The sequence below is a fragment of the Balaenoptera physalus genome (genome assembly GCF_965194825.1).
Source record: "Balaenoptera physalus genome assembly, chromosome: 5".
Lineage (NCBI taxonomy): Eukaryota > Metazoa > Chordata > Mammalia > Artiodactyla > Balaenopteridae > Balaenoptera > Balaenoptera physalus.
Window position 1 is genome coordinate 76,774,382 of NC_138884.1, and position 12,031 is coordinate 76,786,412.

A 12,031-nucleotide genomic window follows, 5' to 3' on the forward strand; every position below is an offset into this window, starting at 1 on the left:
CAATCAATGTGATACACCACATTAACAAATTGAAGAATACAAACCATTTGATCATCTCAATAGATGCAGAAAAAGCTTTTGACAAAATTCAATACCCATTTATGATAAAAACTCTCCAGAAAGTGGGGATAGAGAGAATCTACCTCAACATAATAAAGGCCATATATGACAAACCCACAGCAAACATCATTCTCAATGGTGAAAAACTGAAAGCATTTCCTCTAAGATCAGGAATAAGGCAAGGATGTCCACTCTTGCCACTATTATTCAACATAGTTTTGGAAGTCCAAGGCACAGCAATCAGAGAAGAAAAAGAAATAAAAGGAAAACAAATTGGAAAAGAAGAAGTAAAACTGTCACTGTTTGCAGATGACATGATACTATACATAGAGAATCCTAAAGATGCCACCAGAAAACTACTAGAGCTAATCAATGAATTTGGTAAAGTTGCAGGATACAAAATTAATGCACAGAAATCTCTTGCATTCCTATACACTAACAACAAGAGATCAGAAAGAGAAATTAAGGAAACAATCCCATTCACCATTGCAACAAAAAGAATAAAATACCTAGGAATAAACCTACCTAAGGAGGTAAAAGACCTGTATTCAGAAAACTATAAGACCATGATGAAAGAAATCAAAGATGGCACAGACAGATGGAGAGATACACCATGTTCTTGGATTGGAAGAATCAATACTGTGAAAATGACTATACTACCCAAAGCAATCTACAGATTCATTGCAATCCCTATCAAATTACCAATGGCATTTTTTTGCAGAACTAGAACAAAAGAATCTTTAAATTTGTATGGAAACACAAGACCCCGAATAGCCAAAGTAATCTTGAAGGAAAAAAACGGAACTGGCGGACTCAGACTCCCTGACTTCAGACTATATTACAAAACTACAGTAATCAGGACAATATGGTACTGGCACAAACAGAAATATAGATCAATGGAACAGGTTAGAAAGCTCAGAGATAAACCCATGCACCTATGGTCAACTAATCTATGACAAAGGAGGCAAGGATATACAATGGAGAAAAGACAGCCTCTTCAATAAGTGGTGCTGGGAAAACTGGACAGCTACATGTAAAAGAATGAAATTAGAACACTCCCTAACACCATACACAAAAATAAACTCAAAATGGATTAGAGACCTAAATGTAAGACCAGACACTATAAAACTCTTAGAGAAAACATAGGAAGAACACTCTTTGACATAAATCACAGCAGGAACTTTTTTCACCCACCTCCTAGAGTAATGGAAATAAAAACAAAAATAAACAAATGAGACCTAATGAAACTTAAAAGCTTTTGCCCAGCAAAGGAAACTATAAATAAGATGAAAAGACAACCCTCAGAATGGGAGAAAATATTTGCAAATGAATCAATGGACGAAGGGTTAATCTCCAAATATATAAACAGCTCATGCAGTTCAATACTAAAAAAACAAACAACCCAGTCAAAAAATGGGCAGAAGACCTAAATAGACATTTCTCCAAAGAAGACATACATATGGCCAAGAGACACATGAAAAGCTGCCCAACATCATTAATTATTAGAGAAATGCAAATCAAAACTACAATGAGGTATCACCTCACACCAGTTAGAATGGGCATCATCAGAAAATGTACAAACAACAAATGCTGGAGAGGGTGTGGAAAAAAGGGAACCCTCTTGCACTGTTGGTGGGAATGTAAATGGATACAGCCACTATGGGGAACAGTATGGAGATTCCTTAAAAAACTAAAAATAGAATTACCATATGACCCAGCAATCCCACTACTGGGCATATACCCAGAGAAAACCATAATTCAAAAAGACACATGCACCCGAATGTTCATTGCAGCAGTATTTACAATAGCCAGGTCATGGAAGCAACCTAAATGCCCATTGACAGAGGAATGGATGAAGATGTGGTACATTTATACAATGGAATATTGCTCAGCCATGAAAAGGAACAAAATTGCGTCATTTGTAGAGATGTGGATGGACCTAGAGACTGTCATACAGAGTGAAGTAAGTCAGAGAAAAACAAATACCATATATTAACGCATATATGTGGAATCTAGAAAAATGGTACAGATGAACCGGTTTGCAAGGCAGAAATAGAGACACAGACATAGGGAACAAAAGTATGGACACCAAGGGGGGAAAGCAGAGGCGGGGGCGGGTGGTGGTGGTGGTAGGATGAATTGGGAGATTGGGATTGACATATATACACTAATATGCATAAAATAGATAACTAATAAGAATCTGCTGTATAAAAAAAAAAAGTGTATAATAAATATTAGCTGCTTTTATTATTTCCCAATAGGTGGATCAAAAACAGATTAGGTCACTGGCAAAGCAGAGGCAGCAAACATACCACTAATTAAAAGAAAGAGAAATTTAAAAGAATAGATTTGGGCATTTCAAAAGAAACTCTGAAATTGTTATTTTGAGAAAAATCAGAACTTTATTGCCCTACTGTAAGCTCATTTTATGGCTTACTGTTGTTTTACTTTTCATATATTTGGAGGAATGGGAGGCCATCACAATCTTTTCATTGTTTTGGCCTCTAAAGGTCCTAGCGTTACAGAGGAGACAGACTATGGAGACCTCGTCTCTTCTATTGGTTTATTCACCAAGACCTGTTAGGACTGGCTGTTATACACACCCATTGAGGTCCAGGCCAATAGCCATGTCACATTGTTCTGACAAACCCAACACCAATCAAGGCCACCCCGAAGCTGAAGGGGGACCATCTTGAAATTCAATTATTGTTTAAATAGTTCTACACCCTGAATGTGTGTTGGGGGTGGAAGGGTGGAGAATGAAGAGATTCTTGAAACTGTCCTGAAAGTCTGTTTGAAAAGGAGTTGGCAGCATTTCAGCAGTGGCCTTCTAGCCTTCTGATGATGGAGCTGTGAGGCCGTCCTCATTTCCCTACAATTCACATCCGCTGAGATCTGGTGGAACCAAAAGTGGAAGCTCAGAAATGTCAGTAGTGCATCATACTTTAAAACTTCTAAGCATCAAAAGACACAATCAACAGAGTGACAAGGCAACCCATGGCATGGGAAAAATATTTGCAAACCATATACTTGATAAGGAGTTAATATGAAGACTATATAAAGAACTTCTACAACTCAACAATAAAAACAACCCAATTTTTAAATGGGCAAAACAGACGTTTCTCCGAAGAAGATATACAAATTGCAAATAAGCACATGAAAAGATGCTCAGTGTCACTAATTATTAGGAGATGCAAATCAAAACCACAAGGAAAAGGAAATACCACCTCACAACTATTAGAATGTCTGCTATCAAAAAAAAATTCTGCAAAATAACAAGTGTCAGCGAGGATGCAGAAAAATTGGAACCCTTGTGCACTGTTGGTAGGAATGCACAATGGTGCAACCACTGTGGAAAATGGGAAATTGGTATGGTGATTCCTCAAAAACTTAAAATAGTACTACAGTATGAACCAGCACTTCCATTTCTGGGTATATACCCAGAATAATTGAAAACAGGAACCCAAACAGATATGTGTATACCCTTGTTCATAGAAGCATTATTCACAATTGCCAAGGGATGGAAGAAACCCAGATGTCCATGGACAGATGAATGAATAAACAAAGTGGGATATAAACATACAATGGAATACTATTCAAACTTAAAAAGGAAGGGAATTCTGACACATACCACAGATGGATGAACGCTGAGGACATTATATATTAAGTGAAATAAACCAATCACAATGGGACAAATACTGTATGATTCCACTCATATGAGGTACATAGAGTAGTCAAATTCATAGAGACAGAAAGTGGAATAGTGGTTGCCAGGGGGGAGGAGGGAATGGGAAGTTTTTGTTTAATGGGTACAGAGTTTCAGGTTGGGGAGAGAAAAAGAGATCTAGAGATGGATGGTGCTGATCGTTGCCCAATAATGTGAGTGTACTAAATGCCCCTGAGCCATATGTACCCTTAGAAATGGTGAAAATGGTCAATTTTATATTATGTATATTTTACCACAATTTAAAATAATAATTAAGAAATGCCAATAAAGCCTGGCTTTTTTTCCTTAACAAAGGGATTCTGGAAAAAATGGTTAGGCGAACTTGTAGAAGGAAAAAAATCCTATAATTTATAGAGAATTTTCCACATCTCAGAGTTTCCTAAAAATGTTAGAGACCTAAATTTCAATACTGGACTTTTATTTTAAAGCTTTTCTCTGGGAAGGTAAATACATAAGAAAATAAGTCTTGGTCAGAACTTGGGCATGCTCTCAAAAACGAGGTATTGTCTGCTAGATCACAAAGAACCTACAACTCTACCAATGATATAAGGAGATTGTCTCCTAAAACAAATAAGATCAACATCATATGGAAGATACAGAAATGAAAGAGGCACTGCAAGGTGTGTTTGGTTATTCAATTGTGTGTGTGTGTGTGTGTGTGTGCACACTCGCACATGCTCCTAAAACATTTTAAGCTTATAGTTCTTGACTGGTGGCAGGGGAGCCAGGTATGTGAAAGGAGTTTAAGAAACATCTACACTGATGGTCCCTTCTGCCCTGAAAGGCAGAGAAAGAGACCCAGCATGAGGCTGACTCTGAATTCGAGGTCACAGCCTGTGTCGGGAGAAGCATCTACCTAACCCCTGGTTCTGGGACAGGAAGAAAAGAGGAACTGACACAAGAAGGGGCTCTTCCTCCCTCGTTCCTGAATATCTGACCAGGAGGCCAGCTCTGACCCCGGAGGAGCCCTGCCTTTCAAAGCCTCCTCCACCTCTAAGCTCACCGGTTCACTTTATCCCCTCAGGGGCTTTAATTTCCTCATATGTAAAATTAGAACAATAATGAGATACTAGAGGGCAATGGTGCTTCATTAGCCATAAAATAGATGCGGGTTTTTATTTATTTGTGTTCTACTTCATTCCACAGAGAAACTGGTGGCTACAGCTGGCACATACAAAGTAGAACAGTGGCTCACGCTAACATGGCCCATTTCTGGCCAGCAGAGGGTTTTTAATTTTTTTATACTTGCCACCAACATCTAAAAATCAGGAGATTTCATATAAAATCCAAATTTCAAATTCTGTTAAAATGTAGTAAAAACCTAACCACACTGGTCCCACTTTCATGCCTTGATTCACTCACCTAGCAGATGCGGATTGGGTGACAGTTCTGTGCCAGGCACTGTTCTGGGTGCTAGGGATATAGCAGTGGTAAGAGAGAGTAAACAGATAAATCAGATAATTGCAGAAAATGATAAATGCTATGAATAAGCACGGTTAGGGGCTAGAGATTGACAATGGGGGACGGGGACAATGTTATTTGAGTAGAATGGCCAGGAAGGACCTCTCTCTGTTTGCCACAGTCCACTCCATGCCCTATTACCCCACTTACTTCAGTCATTTACTGCTACCTGCCTGGCAATTAGAGGCATCTGAGGCTAAGAACTCTGCAATACAATGACGGGAAATATAATCAAGAATTTAAATTAGGAACAGGGGAAAGGTAAATAAGATTAGGATAACAAGAGCAGAGGAAATAAGAATCAAGTGTGTATGCCACAAGAGCCTTCATCATTGGTAGAGCTGGGCATCAGATTTAAACCTGAACTTCCTGGCAACTAGAGCAAAAGGGAGATATGTTCAACGACATCATCCTCATTTTCAGAAAGGAAGAAAGAAAGCCATTCCTTTATAGGTACAAAGCTTTCCTCACCTAAACTTGGAGTAGAAATTGACCACATCAGACTTTAGAAAGGGAACTGTGAGTGATATAGTGATCAATATCCTCACCAACACATGCACAGAAGTATGGTATTTCCCACTGATCAGTCATGCATTCAAAACCCTTTTGTCGAGACACTAACATAAGCACTGGCCTCGCAAAAATGCCTGTTGTTTTCCCTTTTTTCCCTGGTGTCCATAGATAAGAGATGAGGGCGTCTCTTATGAGAACATTGTTATATGAAAGGTCAAGATAATGCCATGCAGACCTCTTGCTCCTGCTGATTTCAATTCACAGAGTATCAGAAGAATGGACAGAATGCCTGTCACTCAAACTCCCTTCCTTCCATAAATCTATCTTCTCTCAGCTGGCTGGACAGAAGGAAAGTAAAGAGTAGAATTAACAGTTCTTTGTGACATTCCTCAGTGACAGCCACTCCTATTACTAAAAGACAATTTCTGTGGTCCTCGAACCTTTTGACTTAAGTAAGTAAATCTCTTTCTTTTTATGGACTAGCCCAGCGGGGAAATGCTAATGTTACACATTCTGACTGCTTAGTACTGAGACCAGCCCACGTGAGGAAAGGAAGTTCCTACAGCTATTCATTCACGCCCTGCACAAGAAGCCTCTGCCACACTCCTAGGCTGGTGACCAAACACTGGGAAATCTAGCCTGTCTTCTAGAATGTTCCAAAGCAGTTCTTTCATCGCTTCAGTGTCCAAAGCTTCCTAAGGGTTCCCTTGCCAAAGGAGCCCAAAGGATTCCTGCTTTGTGTTAGCTCCATTGTGTATGCCCCAAGTGCAGAGCATACCTATGTTTTTAAATGTGTCAACCCCCCCGCGAGAAAACACACAGGCAGAAATATAGTTAAACCAAGTTTTCTGCCCTTATTTTTTGGCCCGGGGGCTGCCTGGCTGAGTCCTTGTCACTGGGATTATCTCCTGGCTCACTGGCGATTCTGTGGGCTCACTCTCCTGCAGTTGGCAAGAATCGAGGCATTGTCTGAGGGCCAGGGCCAGGCATTACTTCTCCCTCACTCTTTTGAAAGCTGAGAAGAGCCTTTTGACTGCGCTGGTTATAATCCTTACCCAGACTTCCTCCACTCCATTACCATACCTCTCTGCTACTCTGACTAAATATCCCCTTTGAGCCAACCTCACAGAACTGGTTCTCTGGGTTTGCAACAATGACCTTCCAGAAACACCCTGAGCTCAGTCTGGCTCGAGCCTCACAGTCTCTGCTTGGCCATCTGGCAAAGAGGCCTTTCTGGTGCCAAAGTAACTGACCCCACGTGAGATGTTATCCAAGTCACTTGACATGGAATCCTGCTCCGTCCTGGAAGGGGACAGCCCAAGAGTTCCCAAGGATTTGCTCCAAGAGTCCCAGCTAGTGCTGTGTTTCTGACAAACTTCATTGTGTAAATTTCTTTCCATGGACCATAAACAAATATTTAGGCTTACATCTACACACATGCATAAATACCTCAATGTAGACTACATTGGTTTTTTTAAATTTAATTTTTATTTTATATTGGGGTATAGTTGATTTACAATGTTGTGTTAATTTCAGGTGTACAGCAAAGTGGTTCAGTTGTACATATATGTATATCCATTCTTTTTCAGATTCTTTTCTCTTATAGGTTATTACAGAATATTGATAGAGTTCCCTGTGCTATACAGTAGGTCCTTGTTGATTATCTATTTTATATATAGTAGTGTGTATATGTTAATCCCAACCTCCTAATTTATCCCTCCCCCTACCACATCTCTCCTTTGGTAACCATAAGTTTGTTTTCTATGTCTGTGAGTCTGATTCTGTTTTATAAATAAGTTCATTTGTGTCATATTTTAGATTCCTCATATAAGTGATATCACATGATATTTGTCTTTCTCTGTCTGACTTACTTCACTCAGTATGATAATCTCTAGGTCCATCTATGTTGCTGCAAATGGCATTATTTCGTTCTTTTTTTTATGGCTGAGTAATGTTCCATTGCATATATGTACCACATCTTCTTTATCCATTCCTCTGTCAATGGACATTTTGGTTGCTTCCATGTCTTGGCTATTAAATAGTGCTAAGACTACATTGTTTTAACTTAAATCATTTTTCACTCATTTCTTTTACCACTAAAGTGAAGTTGAAAATACAGTGCATCCAACACACCCATCGGGCTTTGTTTCTGAAGGGTAAGTGTTATCGTTACTAAGACTTTTAGAGTAAATGCTTTGTAGACTAATGAAAACTTGTCACCAACATGCACTGAGTGGCCGGGAAACACCTGGAAAAGGTGCGTTGAGTTCAGCAGGTGCTCAACTTGTGAAATAATAATAATCGGTCACTTACTGAGTTCTTCTCATGTGCCAGACACCATCAAACCCTTTACATGGCTTGGCTTATCTTGCTTAATTCACATGGTTCTGAAAGGTACTATGATCATTTCCATTTTTCAGGTAGAAAAACTGAGGTTTAAAGAAGTTAAGTAATTTGCCCAAAGTCACCAAGCAGCAGGACTGGGTTTGAAACCAGGTCTGTTATACTTCAAAGCTCTTAACAGGAGGTAGAAGGGAAGGCAGAGGAAGGTGGTGAGAGGGTGAGAGGTCTTGGGTAGCCCACGCTTCACGACCCCTCAAGCTTCCTGATCAACTCTCTACGTCCATACTGTGGTGCTTGTCTGCTTAATGGACAAAGAACCGCTTTTTCAGAATCTACATCAGTCATTTTCTCTGTTCGTTCTGATGGACACCTGATTAAATCATCAAGATTGAGGTTTCCCAACCTCGCCAACACTGGCATTTCGGGCTGGATATTTCCTGGAGGTGGAGAGCTGTCTTGTAGCATATTTAGTAGCATCTCTGGCTTCCGCTTACTAGATGCCAGTAACATCTCCCCAGTTTTGACAATCAACAATGTCTCCAGAAGTTGCCAAATGTCCCCTGGAGGGCAAAACCACCCCATACGGAGAACCACCGCACTTGATACAACGAGAGGTGAAAGGAGATTAAAGTTCCAGAGGTGATGGTGACATTCCCCAGAGGGCAGGAGTTTCTGTGGGTCTGGCTGGGAGGCCTCTGGGAATTCTTTAGGCGAAGCAATGCCACTCCTAGTCACCTTGCCATTCTGACCTCAAGCTAAGTGGAAAAGGCCAAAACTAATCACCCAAAGGAAGCCTCGGGCCCCATAGGCTGGCATGCGGGTGGAGCAAGGGGGGATCCCTCCAAAAGAACCTGATGGCCATGATTAACCTTCCCAGTGTCACCATTCTGGCAGGAAATTTGTGTCTAGCTGGGAAATGGTCCTTTCTTCCATAGCCACCTCTGTGGCATTCATTTAATCCCAAGCATAAATGACCAAAGAGTGATCATGCCAGATATGACTTTAGGGTATACGGGGTATGCGGGAAGTGCCCAGGCTGGTGCTGGTGTCTCATGGCTTATCACAAGGTGGCCAATGGGACACCAGAGTCCTTTGTCTCAGGCCCCACACTGGGCCTCAAATTTAAAATTTTGACATCCTCTCCCATGTTATATACATGCTGAATTTTTGCACGTGGTCAAAAGCACTAATTTGTTCAATATATACATTTAAAATATATCACGCTTTTCACATGTCTATTTTGGAATTTCTTTTATTTTAAATATCCCAAGAGCCTCAAAAAGTGCACATGGCCCAGGCTTGTCTTAACTTCTGACATAGCCTGCTTTCATCATTATAAGGCAGAGCAAGGCATATAGGGAGAGTGATCTCCAGGGCCTAGAAGGCCTTGGGCCCCCAAATTGTTCCGCATGTGCTCTTAAGTGCTGAAAATTCCATGAAAACTGTCTACGCGATGTCTTACATTCCAGGATAATTCTTTAAATAAAAAGTATCCCTGGGAGAATGTATAATGACCTCTCAAAACTAAATCATGAGAAAACAGACAAGCCAATTTAAGAAATGGTCAAAAGATTTGGACAGTCACTTTGCCAAAAGAAGATTTACAGATAACAAGTAAACACATGGAAAAGATGCACAACATTATTAGTCATTAGGGGAAAGCAAATTAAAACCAGATTGAGACACCATTACATACATTTTAGAATAGCTAAACCTAGAAAGGATGACCATACCAAATGTTGGAAAGCATATAGGAGCTGCAACTACTGGTGGGGAAAAAAACGGTACAACCACTTTGGACAACAGTTTGGCAGTTTCTTAAAAAGTTGAACATATATCTGTCATACGATCCAGCCGTTGCACGCCTCAGAATTTACCAAAAAATGAAGGCTTATATCCACACAAAGTCTTGTACACATATATTCACAGCAGCTTTATTTGTAATCACCCCAAGCTAGGAACAACCCAAATGCCCATCAACAGGTGAATGAATGGACAGACCGCCATGGAAAACTACTCAGCAGTAAAAAGGAACAAACTTTTCATACATACAATATGAATGAATCTCAAAAGTATTTTACTGAGTGGAAAAAGCCAGACAAAAGAACATTCTGTCTGATTCTATTTATATAGGATTCTAGAAAATGCAAATAATCTATAGTTATAGGAAGCACATTTATGGTTGCCTGGGGATGTGGAGTGGAGAGACGAGTGAGAGGAGGGATTATAAAGGAGCATAAGGGAACTTTGGGAGGTGATGGACATGTTTGTTATCTCAACTGTGGTGTGGACGAAGAGTGTCACCTGCCATATCAGTAAACAAAGGGTGTTGCGACCATCCAGCGAGCAGCCACTGCAGCCCCCCCAAACTGTGCACCCTGAGGGCATTCAGGATGGAGAAAAGCAAGGTCCAGGCCCTAGATACTTAAGGTGCATATCAAAGGAATGATTTCAATGAGCCCAGAATCTTGCATCTTCTCATACATAGAAAAGTGCTAAATTTATTAACTTGAGATGTCAGGTTTTCTGTAATTAATAGCAACCTTTTGATGTTCCGACTACCCAGTTTTTGTTGCAAAGCTTCTATATGTTCTGGCCCCTCCCTTACCTCTGCGGAGCAGTCCCTCAGAGGTACCTGAGAGGTTATCTTCTGGGCTTAAGTCCTCAGTTTTGTCCACCAAGTAAAACATAATTCCCAACTTTTAGGTTGTGCACTTTTTTCAGTCAACGGTGGTGATGATTTCGTGGGCATATCTGGATGCCAAAATTGATCAGATTGTACACATTAAATATGTGCATTAGGATGGAGCTCAGGCACTAGGGTGCTTGAGGGTGACAGAGGCACAGTCATTAATTAAATCCTCCTGGGCAGTTTCTCCGTCTCCCTCTCCTCGGGCTGAGCACAGAGGCTGTAGCCATGGTTCTTGAGCGCTGCCTGAATTGTGTTACTAGAGTCAAGTGTGAGAAACTCATAAAAAATGCAGCAGCTTCTGGGTGGGTGAAAGCCCGGCTGTGACACCCTCTCATACTACCTGAAGGGCACCTTTTATTGGGGTAAGTTCTCTTGGGGCCAGAAGAGATTAGATCAGAATACACTGGATACACTTGCAGGGCTGAAAATCCCTCCTTCTTAGACAGGAGAGAGAAGAGGGTCCCTCCCAACCAGAGTGGAGAAAGTGGCTTGGATCCTCTCCAGCCTATTTAGGCCAAAAAACCGTGCAGTGTCCCAGTGTTCATTGAGAAAATCAAACGCGCACGCACACACACACACACACACACACGCACGCACACACGCACGCGCGCACACACACCCACACACAGCGGCACCAGAGCCCAGCCGCCTCCGAGGCTGCGGTCTGCAGGTGCAAACTCCAATTAGAGCAGCCGGCCTTCCAATACCTTTTCATCCCGAACAAGGACTGGGTCTCAGCCCCCGCCAGGGATTGAGGAAGGTCCCGGAAGGACTGCCGACCAGACGGGAGGAAACAAAGACTGTCCAAAGAAAAGCAGCTCATGTGAGTCCAACCTGAAACCCTCCCTTCATTCTAAATACTCTTGTGAGAATTAGCCAATGCACATTTGGTGAAAATCTGTCACTGGCCGCAAGGAAACAAACCGCCTTCCAAGGCCCTCCACTTCCTCTGCTAAGTTGGGGAGTTTTCTTTTGCAAACCAGCGAGGCGCAGTATTTCTATAATGGCACAGTCTCCTTGCTTGTTTCCACCATTGACAACAGTTCCCCCTAAGCTGATGTGTTTTTCAGAGTTACAGATGCAGGGTGGTCCCTCTGTAACTGGTGGCTCTTTATCCTCAATTTCACCTCAAGGCTTAAAAGGCTTGTGCCCCTCATTGTTAGCAAATAAGCATGTGCTTGATATGCTAGCCAGTGCTCTATTCTCAGCAGAAAAGCACTAAGACCACAGACTCA

At 41.3% G+C, this 12,031-nt stretch overlaps 2 protein-coding genes across 3 annotated transcripts in view; one reads left to right on the forward strand and one right to left on the reverse strand.

Annotated features, from left to right (window-relative positions):
- The window catches only part of FIP1L1 (factor interacting with PAPOLA and CPSF1), a 313,257-nt gene that overhangs the window by 31,840 nt on the left and 269,386 nt on the right, over positions 1–12,031 (reverse strand). The window lies entirely within an intron of this gene.
- LNX1 (ligand of numb-protein X 1) overlaps positions 1–12,031 on the forward strand; it is a 229,478-nt gene that overhangs the window by 15,987 nt on the left and 201,460 nt on the right. The gene's annotated exons all lie outside the window — the stretch shown is intronic.